Source organism: Pelodiscus sinensis, chromosome 1, assembly GCF_049634645.1.
Source record: "Pelodiscus sinensis isolate JC-2024 chromosome 1, ASM4963464v1, whole genome shotgun sequence".
Taxonomy (NCBI): domain Eukaryota; kingdom Metazoa; phylum Chordata; order Testudines; family Trionychidae; genus Pelodiscus; species Pelodiscus sinensis.
Window position 1 is genome coordinate 90,238,503 of NC_134711.1, and position 20,001 is coordinate 90,258,503.

General features: G+C 43.5%; 1 protein-coding gene across 11 annotated transcripts in view; it reads right to left on the reverse strand.

Moving 5' to 3' along the window:
* Positions 1 to 20,001, reverse strand: part of TNRC6B (trinucleotide repeat containing adaptor 6B) — a 259,188-nt gene that overhangs the window by 128,699 nt on the left and 110,488 nt on the right. For 3 of the 11 annotated variants that reach the window (XM_075912916.1, XM_075913070.1, XM_006123940.4), the window contains exon 2: positions 14,054 to 14,330. The exons of the other annotated variants lie outside the window; for them this stretch is intronic. The gene's annotated coding sequence lies outside the window, so the exon portion shown is untranslated. The remainder of the gene's footprint in view (positions 1 to 14,053; positions 14,331 to 20,001) is intronic. 11 annotated transcript variants of the gene reach the window in all.

Consider the following 20,001-nt stretch of genomic DNA (forward strand, 5'->3'; position numbering starts at 1 on the left):
TTTGGGTCCAGGAAGAAATGAGGGAGTTGGGGTTGGAAGAACACCCACATGGACAGGTACACCACTTCTAGAGATGTAAAGTGTTAGCCAGCTAACCAGTAAGCATTAGTCTTTCTGGTTAAGATGCCTTAATCGTTAACCCCAGCTCCAGCTACCCAGAGCAGCTGGCAGAACACAATCTCAGCCCCTCTCCCTTTAATCAATTAACCATTTAAACAAAATATTTCTAATCATTTAAAATTCTTTACATGATATTTACATCCCTAATCACCACAGATAACAAGGGAGGGTCAAGTTGCTAGGAACTAGCAATTGAGTGGTAACTATTATGCTGTTATCTCTACCTTGGATTCTGTTATTTCCACACCAACTCATCTCATGAAGCGAGTTTTACCCACAAAAGCTCAAGATCCTATATATTTGTTAGGGTACATCTACACTGCATGGCTATTTTGGATACCTCCGGTATCCCAAAATAGCTACCCCGCATCTACACAAGCCGCCTGTTATTTTGAAACATTTTTTGAAATAATTGGACTGCTATTTAGCCATCACGGTAAACCTTATTGCACAAGGGATAACGGATGGCTCAAAATAGTGTGTTATATCAAAATCTGGCGCTGTGTATATGCACCAAATTTCAAAATAAGTTATTTCTAAATAAATTCAAGATATGCCAATTTGCATGGTGCAAATTGCATATCTTATTTTGAGTTTAGGATGCTATGTAGATGCACCTTCAGTCTCTAAGGTGCCATAGGGCTACTCATTGTGCATAAAGAGGACAGTTGATTATTGTCTATTTTAGATTATTAATGCCTTAACAAGTCACAATTACTACCATTTTCAGGAGAAATTAAATGTCATTAAGTTTTTAAAGTACTGTCATTTTAGAAGCTAACCACATAAGTAGCCAAAAGATTCCTAAGACCTTTACAATACCAAAAAAAATTTCTCACTGGGCAGCCAGGATAAATACCTGCTGGCCAGAGCCTGCACCTGGCACCACCATCTGCATCCAAATCTCCTCCTAGACCCTGCAACCCTAACCCTCTGCCCCAAGTTAGAACTCACACCCACACTACCTCCCAGACTCTTCACCCCCTCCTGTACCCCAATTCCAAGCCCAGAGGTCCCTAGTGCACCCAGATCTGTCACAGACCACAGACTCCCTCCATTAATATAGGAGAAAAGTGCAGCCCATAACCACTTACCAAATTCTTGGAAAAGATCTCCTGTGAAAATTATTGCCCACCCCGGCATTAAAGCTTCTAACTATTCATGTTTTGCACTCAAGTTGTTTTTATAATAATGTTGGGGTATATGTACAAAATTTTCTCTCTTTTCAAGTTTCATTAAACACAAAATTCAGAGTAGACCCAAACTATGCATATAAATATTTCAATACAGCGCACGTTTTTAGAATTTCCTGAAAAATGATTTAATAGATGTCCTCTGCTTGCCACACCCCTAAGCATTGCTCAAAGTTGCCAGCTACTGGAGTAAGCATATCTCTGTGCATCCCTTGGAGGGAGGAGGGCAGCAGGTCTTTGTGTACTGCCCATGCCCTCATCAAATACCTCCCCTACAGGTTGTATTGGCCAGTTTCTGGCCAATGGGATCTGTGAGGATGGTTGGGGGGTGGGGCGCTGCACGTGGAGGCTATTTAATTTCTGCAAGAATGCTCATCTTAGATGCACAAGAATGCATATCGTTTATTGAAAAAAATCTTAGGATTTTTTGCAGTTTTCCATCTGAGTAAAAACTAAATCATTTATTACCACATGCTACATCTGATCTGATCTTTCCCAGGAGAAATATACTGTAAAGAGAGGTTTGCTATATGACTAAATGACCTGCCCAAGGTTACATAGTGAGTCAATTTTTCAGTCTGAATTAGAACCCAGTATTCTTCTGACTCCTCCTGTCTTTTGCTCTAATAAAACATAACTACCTTAACACTTACATAGTTTCTTTCATCACAGGATGCCAAAAAAAACTTTACAAACAGTGCAACACCCCTGTGAGGTAATTAAGTATTAAAAACTTAATTCTGTAGCTGAGTAAACCCAAGCATAGAATAAATGACCTGTTCAAGGTCATAGGATAAGTCAGCAGTATGGAAAAGCAAGAAACCGACTGTGTCCTAATTGCAAGTCCATTGCTTCTGAAACTGGTGAACACTAAGCCAATACTCAAATAATTTGATGTACACAGTACTAATCTTTATTAACAATACACACTTTTAAAGGGCTGTCAAACATCAGCAACTTGACATTACACATCTTGCTTTTGTCAGTGCTTTCTGACAGAAACTATGGAAACTGTAACACAACTTGCAATCACCTGAGTTCAGACCCCCTGCACTTACAAAAATGCTTGTAAGTGTGGAAGGGCCCAAAACTCTCCGACTTATGTCCTCGGCCCACATTTACAATGGCACATGGCGCCTATAGCAAGTGAGGGTTCGAATTACAACACCACCGACTTGCAACGCTTCCCCCGGAACCAATCGCGTTGCAAGTTGGGGGCCTCCTTTACATTAACTGGTAGTATTGTGATGTTAGCAAACAATAATTGGTTCAGACATGTTCCAAATATGAATCTGGGTCTCCAAGGTCAAAGTGATGCATCTCTTAACATGTTCAATTAATGCTCCATTTTCAGGTTAATTAAATTAGTAACTCATCAGTTGATAAATCCTTATCCTGGCAGAACTTGATACCTGCATCTAAAATGAGCTTGATACCTGCATCTAAAATGAACAACAGTGAGACCAAAATACAAGCTTATTTTCCAAAAAGCTACAGACCGACAAAACATTCACCCACCATCAGTCAAGTCTTCAGAGAATTTATGCCTTCCACACTCCCTCATTTCCCCTGCCAAACTGATACAAAATTACAGTGAGTGTGCATAAACTTATCAATGACTTCTAAAATTCAAAAAATTTGTCACTAGCCCAGAACACTCAGAGCAGTACAGCTCTAAAAAGTAACCAAAATGTATTTACCACTCAGCAGAACTGCTCTCTGTGTATATATGAAATCATAGCTGGAGATTTTAGTTCTGTTTTAACACCTAGTAGCTTTGCAGGCCCTCATAGCTAGGAGGAAATGAAGTAGATTCTATTACTTTCTATTAATCAAACTATGCACTCCTGTTGGAGGTAGGGATGTGAACACACAACCAGTTACACAGCAAGGATTACTCTTAATGCATGATGTGGACTGGATTACGGTTAACTGATACCAGGAAGCCAGCCCCACCCATGGTCTGCTGCCCATGGTCTGGACCCCCCATGTGGGGTTGGCAGCAACTGACTCTCACCCCAGGCTGGAGCATCCCCTCCTACCTGCAGAATGGGGGGAGCTCCACCTTGGCCACAGTGGTCACTGCTCCAGCGGGGCCCCCTTTTAATCGGTTAACCACTACATTTAACTGGTTAATCACTTCAACTAGTGATATAAAATCCCATTTAAGGCATCACCAAGAGCCTAATCTGAACTACCAAACTTTTCTCTCTCTCCCCCTGTGCATATAAAATAATTTTCCTGAGGAATGATAGTGATGTCATCATGTCATCTGCATCCTCATGCCGCCACCTGCCTCCACGCTCTGCAGTATGCTGTGGCCAGCACTGCCAGGGAGGAGCTGCTTGGGGCTGGGTCCCCTCTACCATCAGAGCCTGACTGCCTACCACCAGCCCACGGGGGCCACTCGAAGTCCCCTTCACCATCCAATTCCGACCTCGCCCCCCTCCCCCAAGTCATCCCATGTCCCCTCTGCCATCCAAGATCACCCCCTAGGCTGCCCCGCATCCCTTCCCCATCTGAGCCCGACCACCGTATAAGTCCCCTTTCCCCTTCTGCCAAGACCCTACCCCCAGAAAGAGGGGAGGTGGTGAGTGCAGCAAGCAGGGAGCACAGCCCCCTAGTTATCTATGAGATTTGTGAAGGAAAGAAGAAATGAAAGAAGGCCCATGTTGAGTTTTCAGGTGTGCCAGTCAGAAAAATATCTTTTTACTTGTAAACTGAATAGAATCGATATGGAAAAACAGATACAAACACTGAACACCATATTGTCGTATTTAAAGAGTCACTTTTCAGACTAGACGTGCATTTTCAGCATTTCAGTTACAGAAGGCAATCCATTGATATGCTGGAAACTTTTTACTTCTAGAACCAGAACATCGTTCTTTCTTCTCCAAATGTACACACAATCCGACTGTCAGTGTTATAAATGAGTTTTTCAGAAAGATGGCTGCCTCTAGAACTAGGCAAAGAAATGTTAATTGTAATTAAAAAAAAATCAAAAATCCATGTAATAGTTTATTCAAGATTTTAATTATAATTGGCTTTTCTGAGCCATGTGCTGGAGGCAGATATTTTGTAAAAGATGTCATTTGTGGACAAACTATAAAAAAGGCATCCAAAAGACAATCTTTCAAAGCCCTTTACTTATGGTTTTAACACCTCAAATTCAAATTTTTCTTCTCGTTAAAATAACAAAATCTAGAAAAGATTCATTAAATATTAATAGGCTGAATAATGATCTAAAATTTAAATATATTCTGTTGTCTATTAAACCATAGCCTGGAACCTGGGTAACAACACACTCCATTGGGCATTCTCAGTGACACAAGATACATCACTTAGTAGATAGGGATGTTAAAGGTTAACTGGTAAGCATGTGCCTTACCAGCAGTGCTTTTTTTGTGATAGTACTGCCCGGTACGAAGTACCGGCACCTCCAGTCAGAGCTCAACAACTTTTCCCCTGGAGTACCGGCACAAATTTTTTAATACAAAAAAAAAAAAGCACTGCTTACCAGTATCCTTACAGGCTAACTGAAGGACCCAACCCACACCGGGGTTGGAGCAACCCCTAGTCCATGAGGCTAGAGCAGCCCCCGTGCCAACCAGAGCTGGTGGTTAACCAGTTAAACAGATAGTTTAACCGGTTAACTATTCTGGGCAGTTTTTACACCCTTAGTGGTAGCAAGAAGGCCACATCCTACATACGGCTCAGAAGTGCCCACAGTAATTACTGGTTTTAGACACAACAATTTATTCATAGTGACAAGTGCTTATTTCCCTGTGAACTTTCAGACTAATAGGCCGAGCAAAGTGGTAGCAGTTTTCCTTTGAAGACTCATGCTCATAGCAAAATGAAGCTGCAATTGTGCATGGATAAGCCTATTTTTCAGAAGAAATATTTTTAAAATATTATAGTTTTTGAGTACTGGAGACTTGAAAATATGTTTCTAATCACAAAGGCTCCACACACTGCCTAAAATAATTACTTCCCCCTCCCCAACTCAACATAATGACAGCCTGAAAAATGCAAATACTTTAAAATACTTGTGTATCTTTCTGTAAGCATAAATATTTTTCCTAAAAAGGTCCTTTCCCCTTTATTATAAATTACTGCAAAAGTCATTTAATAATAAAGCACTACGCATCATTATAAAAAAAATGCCATAATTAAAATTAAACCAAGTTTGAGGGGTCAGATGGGCCCAAAAGAGCAAATGCACAACTCTCAGCCACACTAAGCCATAATGACGAGTCACTCCAAGGTGAATGAAGCAGAATTATAGATAATCATCGAGTCAAATTTGTAGAGGAAGTACATTTAAGTCTGATCAACACACCAGCCCAAAAACTAAAACAGTTTTCGCTTAAATCCAAGGTACCACCTTTTAGGCAGTCAACATAAACAGAAAAAGAAGATATGCAGAATTGCCCCAACCTGTGAAAAAAATTGCTGCATTCTGAACAAGCTGTGGAGAAGCCCTGCTGTAAACCATAATTAAGGTACAACAACAGAATTGAGAGGGGATCATGAAGGCATAAATTACTGTTAAACAGGGACACTGTACAACTGAAAGACACACTTTGAAACCATATTTAATGCATAGCATTTTCTAGAAAGGGCATAGGCCAGCTTGGGCAATAAGCCAGAGGCAATTCACCAGTTAGCCCACGGTGGGCTGCCAGTGCTTTATTTACACGTACATCTGCAAATACAGTCACTTGCAGCTCTGTTGGAGGCAGATTGCCATTCCCTGCCAATGGGAGCTGCAGGAAGTAGCACAGACCGGGTCACTGCTTCCTGTAGCTCCCATTATATGGGAACAGCAATCCATGGCCAATAGGAGGTGCAAGCAGCTATACTCGCAGATGTATATAAAGCACTGACAGCCTGGTGAACTGCATCCAGCCTGCATGCAACTTATTGCCTACCTGTAGACTAGACAAGGGTGACATCAACATTCCCCAACTGGCAACTAACCACCTCATCAAAAATTAAAGAAACTGAAAACAAACGAGTGGCTTGTCTTTCTACTCTGCCAGTCTTCGATTTCATGCAGAATGACAATGAGATAATGCCGATATATCCAGCTGGCAGTATCATTCAAGCATCTGTCCTGAATCTAGACTTCCTAGGTACATGCACAGAGCTCCAGGGGTTTGGTTTTGTTTGTTTTATATTTTTTCAGGAAATTCACATTATTTTATTTTATCCAGAAAAGAGGTTCAGGTCCCACTTTTGTGGCATGGGGAAAGGTAAGGGCTTTGGAGCAAGCCTGCCCTGCAGTCAATCTTCAGTGGTGGCTCCTCCCTGCAAGGCTGAGCCCAGTTCCCTGTGCCAGGAACTTGCAATCTGCTGCACTACAGCTACACCACCTCCTTTAAAACAGCTGAGATCATCAAATGTTGAAAGTAAAAGTGATGGGCCTCAACCACCTCAGAGAACTAGAAATTCTTATCAGAACTCATTGTGAGAACAATCACTGGGAGCCCAAAGCTTTTGTAATAAAACACAAGTTAGTGGCTTACTTTTCCCTTCCACACATACTACAGAGGAAAGTCTAGACCAGGTCTATACTATAAACATATATTAGTATGAGTACATTACACACCCAAAATCCACACCCACGAGCAATGCAATTTTCTGACCTGTTACTAGGGATGTTAAAATTAGATTAATCAACTAATCAAATAGTCGATGGAATTTCCATCAACTATTTGATTAGTCTATAAGGGCGCCTCCACTTTGAAATGTAGCAAGAGCCTGCTGGCCCCCAGCTCCATGAGGAGCTTCTGCTTTGAAATGTAGAGTTTAGCAAGGACTCTTGTACATTTCAAAGGTGGAATGTCATCGCTGCGCTCCTGCCCCCTCCCACGAAGCTGGAAGGAACCAGCTTTTAAGCTGGCTCCCCGCAGCACCCCTCCTCATGAAAGGTTCTGATGGCCACAAGGAGGTCTATAAATAAACGCATGGCTACTCCTAATCCTTTAAGGACAAAAGTGTAATGTAGCATCGTAGGTAGGGGTGCCCTGGTAGGAGACAGTTGTTTTTGTTGGCAACATAAAGAGACTCTTTTCCACTTGTGCAGGTTCATATTCCTGGTTGTTGGACAACAGCTATTTAGTAATAGGTGTTTTACTCTAAGGAAGTTTCATCTCCATGTTGGAAACATGGAGGACACAAAAACTTTGAGTCAGACAGCCTTGAGGTTCAGGTACAACATGCGGTCTTGATGCTACAAAAGTAGACCTAGTCATAGGGGCAGTAGGTGAGGCTCACATACTGCAAGATGAGGAAGGTCTGTCTGGGCCATGTCTGGACAACGAGAATATTTATGTTCTTGTTTATGAAGTGTGGGATTAGTGGTATGGGTGGGAAGGCATACAAGAGCAATATGTTCCACATGATGAGGGAGCTGACCGCCAGTTAGCATGGTTCAAAACCCACAATGGAGCAGAAGCATGGGCATTTATGGTTCTTCAGTGTTCCAAAGAGGATGATCTCCAAGTAAGCACATCTGCAGACTATTTACCCTAAGGACAGTGGAGTTTATCTTCCATTCTTGATGAGAAATGGTGACTGAGGTGGTCCACCATGGTATTTTGGCAGCCTGGTAGGTAGGATGTAGTTAGGGTCATGTTGCAGATACTCTATTTATGGAATTAGTGTGTTTCAGTGCACAGTGAGAGAGATCAGGCTCCTTCTTGCCAATCGATGTAAAACATACATATGTTGTTGGTGAGAATGTACATGGTCTTGTTTTGTATTAGGGGTAAAAAGTGATAGCAAACATTGCATACTGCCAGAGTTCCAGAAGATTGCTATGTAGATATAATTCAGGTAGGGAGCACTTGCTCTGAAGGGTGTGGCAGTCTTGGTGAACACAACAGTCTATGATGGATGTATCTATGGTGATAAACAACAGAGAGGTCTTGTCAAAAAGTGATGCCCACCAGTAAGTTTTGGAGTTGTTTCCACAAGCATAGGAGATAAGTACCTTTGTGGTGGGCAGAGGTATACACTGTGGTGATCCGAGACAGCGCACATGTATAGCCTTGCATATTTTATTATGCAGACCACGGTGGCCACGTAGCCTAAAATTTGGAGGCTTCACAGTGGCATTGGGGCTGAGAGAAACCATGGCTATGAATGACATCAGACTTGTGAATCAGTGTTGAGGCAATATTGCAATATTGCCTTGGCCTGTGTAGAGTCCTAAGAACACTAGAATTTGTGTGGCTTCCAGAGTCTATTTCTATGTGTTGATCTGGAAAAAGGGCATTGTCCTGAAGAGTACACCGTTGTTCAGGGAGTGACAGCTAGTAGAGAAAGAGAAGTGACAACAAGAGATACACTGGCCAGAAGGCAGCACACTAAATGATCAGAGCTCATTCTTAGTGTGACCAGAAGGAGATGCTGTGGCAGTGAGTCGACACCGCGACCTTGGTATAGATAGGGGATAGCAAACCCTGATAGTACAATCTCCAGTACCCACTGATCTGATGCTATACCAGCCCAAACCTGATAGAATGGGTATAAATGATAGACAAACAGAGAAGCAGGAAACTTTGTTACTGCTGGTTCTGAGGAGAGCTCATTCAGACCCTCAACCAAATCAACAAAACTGGGGCTTGGATGTGGAGGTCTGCATAGCCCCATATTGGGTGTGTGGTGCGCCCAGCATCTCTAGGAGCACTGTTTTGATTTATGACCAAATTGCGATTGATTTTGGCAGCAGAAGGAAGCGTCACAAGGCCTCTGGCATGATGTATAATGCTCTCTCTTTTTGGGTGAGGTGTAGATGCTGAAGGTACAGATCATGGCATGAGAGTCCTTCATGATATGGGGGACTAGATAAAGTTTTGGAGGAGAATAACTGCACCTGTTGAACTGAAGGTCTTTTGACCTTTAGCTGAAGCTCCTTACGGATTTTGAGGCTTGTAATTAGGAGGCCCTGAGCAACACAACAGCCAGGGTGGTAGTTCAGGTCCCTGCATTAGTGACATCCATAGTCGCATGTAGGGATGTTTGGGCTATCTTCGGCCCTCTTTAATGACAGATTGCAATTGAGGGTGTTTGTGTTCTGGCAAGTCATGAAGGAGCTCCTGTAGTTTGGCATGACAGGGATAGTTTGTAGTTGGTCAGGAGTGTCAAATAATTAGTGACATAGAACTGGAGGGTGGCGGATGAATGTATTTTCCTTCCAAAGAGATTTAGATATTTATGTTCCTTGACCTTCAGTGTGGATCTAACCTGTGGTTTGTTTCACTTGATGGTGGATGGCAACAACAACAAGCAAATTCAGTTATAGATAGTAAAATAAGAAATCCATGCCTTTGGCCAGGACAAAGTATTTTCTGTCTGCATGTTTGTTGGTGGGGATAGTGGAGGCAGGTGTTTGGTAAATGGTTTCCATGGATTCCACGATCTCTGTCAATAGGGTAGGTGATTTTGGTAGTTGCAGGATTTCCAGTAACTTACATTGTTTCTCTTGCATTTCCAATAGTGTTGTGTCTTGGGTAGAAGCCACTCTACTGAATGGTTTTTGGAACTGTTTGAGGTCATCAGCAGGTGTAGGTATGAGGAGTATGACTGCTCTGTCTGTTGAGGAGGAGGAGGAATTATTAATTGGGAATGTTGCTCTCATTGTCAGTAGAAGTGTGATCCTCATCATCCAGCAATTTTGTTGTCCAAGATGTCCAACACTGCATCATATGAATCCAATGGGAAAACACATGATGCATTGGCAGGGCTCGCCGAGCCGCGGCTAGCTCCGCTCGCCAGCCGGGCTGTCCAGCGTTCTGTGCATGCACAGATCGTTCTGCACATGCTCAGATTACCGGAACCCGGCTCTTCCGAGTTGTAATCTACTCGCCACAGGCAAGTAGATTACAAAGATTGTCGAGCCCTGTGCATTGGAGTAGATGGGGCAACATCGTGGTGTCTATAGTTAGCTGTAAGGTCCTAAGGTGGCCAGTGCATGGAATATATTAATGGTGGGCAAGGCCATAGCTGCCCATACCATGGTTACACCAGGTTCTCATGAGTGGCCTTAGGATTTGTAGGCTCCCAACGTCTCCTTTTTGTCGTAGAGGTGTGTTAGGAGGAGAGTCAGCTATTGTGCCTGCTTAGTTCCACTTTGCTGTATATGGAAGAGAGAGTAGGAGATAAAGAAGCCTGGTCAGACCTTCGGCTAGGTAATTGTGATTCTGATGCAACCTCAACATCCTTGTGGTGAAGGAATTGTTTCAGTGCCAGCTGTTGCTGAGCGCATGTTTGTATGCCAATTTAGAAGCCCAGGTCATTGCTGCATGGAATCTGCCTGTTGGTGCCACAGTCTGCATTGGTGCCAGTGGAGGCAGCATCTCCGACCATGTCAGTGTCACCATGGAAGCACTCTGCTCCAATTTGGAGTCCACGGATGTCCATACTGTGGCAGTGCTGAATGTGCCTGATGTCTCAGTGATAGTGACTCTCGAGGAGCTTAGCTCTGAGGGCAGTGATCTCACCATAGGAGCTTTCCTCTTTTGAGAGTCCAAGGTAGGAGGAGATGATGCTCACTTCTTGGGAGTTACTGGAAACTTGAGCCTTGTCTTTCCTGGTGGCTTTGAGAGACCCTATAGGAGAAGGCTCTTCAGAGGGCTGTAAGAATTTCTCCAGAAGAATCCCCTTCAGTTGGAGTTCTATGTCCTGTTTCACCCTGGCCTTAATATTGTTGCAATGTAGGCATTTCTGGGGAATGTGTGCTTCCCCATGCCAATGGACATAAGTTGCATTTTTTGAAGCAGAGAGACCTCAGCATGGTGCCTATTGTAGGAATGAAGCTCTACTCCAAGGGATTTTGGGGGGGGATTATTATTATTATTATTAGTTTTAAGAACTTGGAAATTAGGAATGAAAGTGAGGAGAGTAACAACTTTTTGTTTGTTCTAAGCAGGAGTCAGTACTACTTAGAGCCTCTTTCTGCTGCCTAGGACAGCAGAGATGGAACTGAAGCACTGCCTTACACATGCGCTATATTGTGGGTGCCAACAGTACTGAAACAGATCCTGTGCATACATGAAGCAGCCAAGCACGGATATCCAAAATCTCAGATCACCGGCACAAGGAGGCTCCAACACCTCAAGTGGAGTACACACAGGGACAACACTTGAAGAAGAATGTTCTATTTCAGTCTCAGAATAGGTGTTAGAATCATAGAACCATAGAGCTGGAAGAGACCTCAGAAGGTAATCAAGTCCAGTCCCCTGCTCTAGGCAGGACCAATCCCAACTAAATCAATCAGGCCAGGGCTTTGTCAAGCCGACACTTAAACACCTCAAGGGATGGAGACTCCACTACTTCCCTAGGTAACCCATTCCAGTGTTTCACTACCCTCCTAGTGAAATAGTTTTTCCTAATATCCAACCTGGACCTCTCCCACAACAACTTCAGACCACTGCTCCTTGTTCTGTCATCTGTCACTACTGAGAACAGCCTCTCTCCATCCTCTTTGGAACCTCCTTTCAGGAAGTTGAAGGCTGCTATCAAATCCCCCCTCACTCTTCGCTTCTGCAGACTAAACAGATCCAACTCCCTCAGCCTCTCCTCATAAGTCATATGCTCTAGCCCCCTAATTATTTTGGTTGCCCTCTTCTGGTCCCTCTCCAATGCATCCACATCCTTTTTGTAGTGGGGGGCCCAGAATTGGACACAATACTCCAGATGTGGCCTCACCAAAGCCGAATAAAAGGGAATAATGACATCTCTGGTTCTGCTGGCAATGCTCCTCTTAATGCAACCTAATATGCCATTGGCCTTCTTGGCTACAAGGGCACACTGTTGACTCATATCCAGCTTCTCATCCACTGTAACCCCCAGGTCCTTTTCTGCAGAACTACTACTTAACTGGTTGGTCCCCAGCTTGTAACTATGCTTGGGATTCTTCCGTCCCAAGTGCAGGACTCTACACTTGTCCTTGTTGAACCTCATCAGATTTTTTGTGGCTCAATCCTCCAATTTGTCTAAGTCACTCTGGACCCTCTCTCTGCCCTCAAGCGTATCTACCTCTCCCCCTAGCTTAGTGTCATCCGGAAATGTGTTGCTACATTGCTCTTCGAGACACTGACTACCTTTTCTTCATTATGTCATACTGTAACTGTAAAGTCAGAACCAGGCTGAAACTTTACACGGGCTAACAGAATTGGGATTAGATGGAATTTTAAAGGAATTGGCTGAATGTGCAGAAAACAGAAACACAGCATGCACGCAAGGCACAACTCAGGGATGAAGGGATCAGCTCTTCTGAATGACAGTAAGCTGGTAATTGTCTGCTTGTGAAATTATAGCCAAACTGGCCCTACTTGTAAGAAGGGAAGAAGATTCAAAACCTCTCAGTGTTTGCTCTCTCAGGTTATAATTTACGATTTCAGTATAAGATGGAAGATGACCTGATCATTTGTGATCAGACAGACATTCTAAGAGAAACAGAGGACAGACCTCAAAACAGTAATAAAAACCAAATTTGCCTTCATGAAGGAATGCCTACCCCTCTTCCCATATATGCCCTAACAACAGGAACATGAAGTTTGACCTTTCTGGAACTCCATCAGTGGAAGCTTGTTAGTAATACATTTGTTTTTCATCCTGCAGAACAGGTAGGCAATAAGCAGCCTGGACATGGTTCATCAGAGTTATTGCTTGGCCAGCCATCAGGCACTTTATTCAACTGCACTTCTCCAGGCACAGCCACTCGCAGCTCCGGTTAGTCATGGTTTGCTGTTCCTGGACAATGGGAATTTCATGAAGCAGTGGCCTAGTCAGGAACTGCAAACCATAATCAGTAGAAACTGCAAATGGGATTATCTGCCAACATGCAGGTAAAAAAGCATCTGGTAGCCCACAAGGGGCTAACTCTGGTGAACCACATCCAGCCCATGGGCCATTTATTGCTCACCCCTACTCCAGAAGTAACCAACTGATTTTCTATTGTTTATACAGAGAATATATGCAATGGTATTTTTTTCCTCAGAAAAGTTAAGTTGTAACTGAGAAGCTTTCGCTAGCTAATGCCTATTTTTTTTTTTAGCTTGAGGAGGGGGATGGAATTTTTTTTTTTTTTTTTTTTTAAAGAAGAAAAGACTTCACTAGTCAAAGGCAAGTTTCTTGAGACAGGTGGAAATTCAGCATAGCTACAGCAATATTATGGCACAAGTGTTAATTTTGTGGAGCTGAATTGTGAATGCCAGTGGGCAATATTAAGTTTTCTAAGAACATTTTATTGAATCAGTTTTAACCCACATTTTAAGGAGTGCTAAAAAGTGTTTTAGTACACACTGAAGAAAATAATTTCTTCGTGTTTTCTATTCTTAAGCTTTAGTTAGAGTACAAATAATAACTTCTACTTTAAAAACCATGAATTTCAAAAAAGTCCTGTTCAACATACATTCTAAAACTTGTGAAGTAAGAACATCAATTCTACATTTGTTTCCATGTAGGCAAGCACAGTGAGCAGTATATTAGCAAATATCAATAATTCAAGAATGGTGCAAGAGCTGGTTTATTTCAGCATTCTTCCACCCTTGATTCATCTTTGAGTGCTTGCTCTCATCCATTTAACTTAGGTGGGTGTGCTCATCACATGTACTGGTGCCAGAAGATTTTCCCACAGTAAACTCCATAGGAGACCAACTCTAGCACCCCCTAGAATGGCACGCACATGTTGCGCTATAAAGAGCGCCACCTTGGTCCCTTCCTACCTGAGTTCCTTCTTGCTGCCAGTGACGGTGCTTGGAATTGTTCACTCCAGCCTTTAGCTGCAGTCTTTTCTACTGTTATCGTTCTTTTCACTTCTAAATAGTTTTCCTTTCCCTCCATGTTCTAGTAGTAAACAGTAATTAGTCCCCTTCAAGGACTTAGCCTGGGGATGGTGCATACTCCGCTCCCCTGGCTTTAGCGACCTGCACGGTGTTTGCCTTCACTGTCTTGGAGAGTCTCATATCAGTGAGAAGTGCTGGATTTGCAGATCCTCCTGGCCTAGGATGATAAAGGACAGAATTATTCATTTAAAGGTGCTGCTGATGGGAGTCTTCCCTACTGCAAGATCAGGACTTGGCACCGAGTGTAAGCACCTCAGTGCAGGGCTTTCCCCCAGCGACGGCAACTGGCTGGCACCAAGTATCTTCAGTGGTCCCGGGGAAGAGGACCATAAAGACCACAGGCTGGATAAAGCACCAACAACAAGTGGACCTGATTAGTTTTTCTCGCTTTCCACTGCCTAGCCCAAGCATCCAGGTGCCTTTCACCCTGGAGGCATTCCATCCAGCCCAGCATCCTGTCCTCCAGAGTGGCCAATGCTAGATGCCCCAGAGCGAGTGAACAGAACGGGCAATCACCACATGATCCCTTTTCCGTTACCCATCCTCAGCCTCCAACAAACAAGAGGCCAGGCACACCACCTCCACTCACCCTGGCTAACAGCCATAGATGGACCCAACCTCCATGAATTTATCTAGCTTTTTTGGTTTTTTTACGTCTGTTCAAGTCCTGATCTTCACAACATCCTCTGTCAAGGAATTCCAAAGGCTGACTGTGTGCTGCATGAAGAAAAACTTCTCTTTGTTTGTTTTAAACCTGCCACTTATTAATTTCATTTGGTGACCCCTAGCTCTTATATTAAGAACAAGTACATATTTTTTCCTTAATCATTTTTTGCACGAGTCATGATTTTATAGACCTCTATCATACCCCCTTAGTCTCCTCTTTTCTAAGATGAAAAATCAGTCTCTATAATCTCTCTTCATATGAGACCTGTTCCAAACCCCTAATCATTTTTGTTGCCCTTTTCTGGAAGCTTTTCCAATGCCAATATATCCTTTTTGAGATGAGACAACCACATCTGTACACAGTATTCTAGATGTGGGCATACCTTGGTTTTATATAGAGGCAATAAGATATTATCCGTCTTATTCTTGATCCCTTTTTTAATAATTCCTAACATTCTGTTTGCTTTTTTGACTGCCGCTGCACATAGAGTGAATGTTTTCAGAGAACTATCCACAACGACTCCAAGATCTCTCATTATTTCCATGCCAGTGCCGCCAATTCCCCTGTTGGCCCTCCTGGTTGCCTTGTGTCCGGCATTCATGGTCTTCAACTCAGTAAGAAAGAAGAACACTCCACAGGCTAGCACACACTGTGACGTAGAAATCAATGTCTAATGCTTTGAGCCAAGCGTTGCTGGAGGCTGGACATAGACCTCTAGATGCGTGCACCCCCCAGCAGTTAACTTAGGTAGAGCCAGATGCTCACTGCATGCAAACCAAAGGTCAAGGATTATAGTCCCACAGGGACAGCACCACTCACTGTGCCATCGCTATTTGCTGGCACCACACTACTCGGGACACAAGCGCAGGGCATTCAGGTCCCAATCTCCATCCCAGCACGGGACATCTTCCTCTCAGCAATGGTCCATCACCTCAAAATGGGTCTAGAAACCACCACTAGTTCCCAGCCCTCTGGAGAGGTCATTTCCCATGGTCTCTGAAGTCACATTAATCGGGGAACTCCCAGTACCAGACAAAGTGAAGTAATAACTTCTTCTAAAAATGTATGAGCCCCTTTTATATTAACAAGAAAAAAGTAGGAAATAGTATCTTAAAAGTAATTCAATTCTATTCACACAAAAGGCTGTGTAAAACAGCCATCTCAACCACAAACACAACAGACATTATACAAGGCACAGTAATCAAAACAGAAATGTAGACTGGTCAGGTCATTCAGTTTGAAAAATAATTACCAATGTACTGAAATAATACAGTAGAAAGTGTTGTAGAGAAAATAAAACTTTGAGTTGTAATTTGTAACCAACTGAATTTGTTTAGGAAGAGACCACTGCTTGTTCATAACTTTAATAAAGTGGGTGAGAAACCAGTGGAAATGAGCAGTTTTTAAATACTAATCAAATAGTCCCCCTGATATTGTACAGGCAGTCCCCGGGTTACATGGATCCGACTTACATCGGATCCCTACTTACAAACGAGGTGAAGCAACCCCACACTAGCTGCTTCCCCCCAGCAGACTAGGGAGACGCGAAGCTAGCGCCCCCCCTCCCCCCCCAGCAGACCAGGGAGACGTGGAGCGGCTTTTCTCAGCAGATACCTCAGCTTGAGAATAAAGGACTGAGGGAAGTGAGGTGTGGGAGAATAAAACTGAGCTCTGGAGAAATGTTTGGCTAGAGTTTCCCCTACAATATGTACCAGTTCCGACTTACATACAAATTCAACTTAAGAACAAACCTACAGTCCCTATCTTGTACGTAACCTGGGGACTGCCTGTATATAATTCCTTAGCTACATTTTTCCCCTTTCATTTTATTCCATGCCCTCTAGTAACAAATGTAAATTAAACCAGCTCAGTAACATGAAAACTTAACCAAATGTAATGTATAAATACCAATTTCCTTGTTTTTAAAGCCTTTAAAGGGGAAAGGAAAGTGAAAAAAGTTCATTATACCCTGCCACCTCTACAAGATGTCAGCTCAGGGTTTGCACAGTGTAGTTTTCCGCTTAATATATATACACACACACACACACACACACTGTACTCTTTCTTTTAGTCAAGACAAAGAAAATTAGAAGAAAAAACATTAAATTATAACGAATTATATTTCTGAAATACATTTCAGTGGAAAGACAGAACTGATGTGCAGCTTGTGGAGAAAACACTACCAGACACTAGAGATGTGAAAGTGTAAGCATGTACATGGTTAACTGATGGGCCCAGTTGTGCTAAAATTCACAGGTACATGCAGGCTCTTGGTATATACAAGGAGCCAGCTTTTAAAACAGCTCCCCGTGTGCAACAATTCCTGGGGAGCCAGCTGGTCTCCTCCCCTGCTGTTGCCTCTGACAGAGGCAGGGGAGGCAGACAGGAGCTGGTACACACAGGGAGCCAACTTAAAAGCTGGCTTCCCACCAGTGTTCCTCTAACATTTTCCATCCTTGGGTGGGCTGAATTTTTTTTGGGTGGGTTGAAATTTCTTATGTTCACCATCAATATTGAGGATGTGTAGCGTGTCCAAATACAAACAAAAAACCTAGGTACAAATATATACCAACAGGCTGCATCCCCTGCTCGCTATGCTCATCTCCACCCCTGGGGTTAGACAGCCTCCTCCCCTCCTCCCCCAAGGAGGACCAGGCCAAGGCTGCAGCACGGCAGCCCCCACTCTCCACTTGGCCCCTGGGGAGGGCCAGGCTGACAAGGGCTTGGCTACTGTCGATGCAGATGATGTAATGACATTCTGTCATCCCACAGGAAAACTTATTTCTATATAAACAGTCCACAGGAATGGAAGGCAATATATTAAAACAAGAGATAATTACCATTATTTAATATGAAATAAAATAAAGAAAACTAATACTACCCTTAGAGTACATGTAGTATCGTCCTTTCTAACAACTCAAGCTAGTAAACACACCAAAATGGGGCAGACTGCAAATAGCCATATAAATAAATAAAAGACATGGCCATTAAGTAAAAGTCTAAAAAATATGCACAGCTTTAAGATACTAAACAAATCTATGAGTCAACTACAAATAGTCATGCTCTTCTTGAAAATAGCAAAATAATATTTACTGACTCTGGAAAGGAGAGTTAAAGGCATTCACTCAGACTTATATACTTTTTCTGGGGGAATATTTAGAATCCATGCTATGCAAATGAAACAGAGATCTGTAAAACAGATAAAATTTCTGGTTTGAAAACTTTCGCCTTGTGTGTGTCACTAATTCAAAGAGTAGAAAGCCCCCAGAGGACTTGTCCAGAATTCAACTCCAATTGAAAGGCCAAACAAATTAAACAGGATTCATGGTAAAGTTCTTCCAGTTTTAACAACTGACCATGTATTAACTAGGGACATTAATATTGGGTAACTGACAAATCGAGTAGTCAATGGAATTTCCGTCTACTACTTGATTAGTCAATAGTGGGGAGGGAACACTCCCTCTGCGGTTCTGCACTAGAGCCTGCCAAGCTCAGAAGTACAGAGCCACAGCATCCCGGGGCAGTGCGAACTAGGACAATTCAGTGCCAGCTCACACCACCCCAGGAGCTAACCTCAAAGTAGGTTACCGTGCAGTAGCTCCCAGGAGTGGCATGAACTAGTACTGAACAGTCACAGCTGTGCTAACCCTGGGGCCCTGCACTACAGAGACAGTGCTGGGGAGAGATGGCTTTTAAGCTGTCTCCCCGCAGCTCCAGCTCCTGCTTCCCCCCCCCTTGCTGCCTTTGATACAGAGACTGTAAAGAGGTGTGTGTGGGAAGGAAGTAGTCAAGTAGTCACTCAACTAGTTGCTTACATCCCTAGTAGTATTAATTAGTGACACAGGATTTTTTAAAAAAAACATTAAGTTCAGAGTTTGCAGATATCTATAAAGCTAAAAAAAAAATTTGTTAAAAAAATCCTTTCCTTTTTTACCTTAAGCCTTTAACACCTATGTAAACTTTGTTTGAAATGTAATCATGCACATGTCATGAGCTAGGCCTTTTGTTCTAGTATTCAAAAGCAGCCTAAAAGCTTTTAACCCACCTGAAATTTTGGCACAACCCTATACAGCCTGCCCCAGCCCAGGACAGAGTCCTATGTCCACAGCCCAACTAGGGCTGCTGGGCTGAGAGTCTGGCTCTTGCTACCTACAGTCCAGATGGGAGCAAGTAAAGATACCCTATGTCCCCACCTCACTGCATAAACACCAGCACTGCCCCTCATTTCCCTCACCCACCCCATGCAGTTTGCTCCCTCTTCCCCAGACCAGGAAGCTAGAGAAGCGTGCTGGCAAACCCAAGTGCTGTAATCAAACCTCTCCTCTCCCTTATTTAACATCTTTATTTGGAGCATGCAGTAAGTGTGACTAATTGACTAGGGCTGTTGCTACACTTCAAAGGCAAAAGCTCCGCATGGAGCCCAGGATCAGCTGGGGACTCCAAATGATCCTGGGCTCCATGCAGCACTGCCGCTGTGAAACACTGCGAGGAGCCTGATATTGGGGTTAGCGGGGGAGCCCACGACTGATCCCGGGCTCCACACAGCACTGCCACTTTGGAACTCTGTGTGCAGCCTGGGAACACCCCAGCTGGCCCCAGGCTGCATGTGTGTTTCAAAGTGGCAGCGCTTTGTGGAGCCCAGGATTTGGCCCCAGGCTTCAAGCAGCACTGCCACTTCGAAGTACCCCCTGTTCCTGCCCTCCCCCACCTTTGCTGCCCCTTTCTGATAGAGACAGCAGGTGTGGATGCGGGGGGGAGCGACTAGTTTTTCACATCCCTAGCTCCAAACTCTCCTCCCCTCTGGCCCCATCCCAGCCACACACTTACTCCCTCCTCTTTATGTCCCTTTCTCTACCGGCAAGCTCACTGTCTAGCACAGGGAGCTTCAGTTGCTGAGGGAATGCCTCTCCCCAGCCAGGAAGCTCTGTATGCCACACAGCTTACAGGGAACTTCGCTCCCCATGACCACCTGCCACCCATGTGTAACCACTGAAAATCTCAGCAGTTACATGGTTACTTAATTATATGCATTTTAACATCCCTACCAAACATCCACTTTGCAGAGAACTGTAGTTATGTCTTAATTTCTGTAGCACTGATGTTTTATCCACTTCTCTCACCCACCTGGCAAACCTGCCATTAAATGCCGGGTGTGGATTTT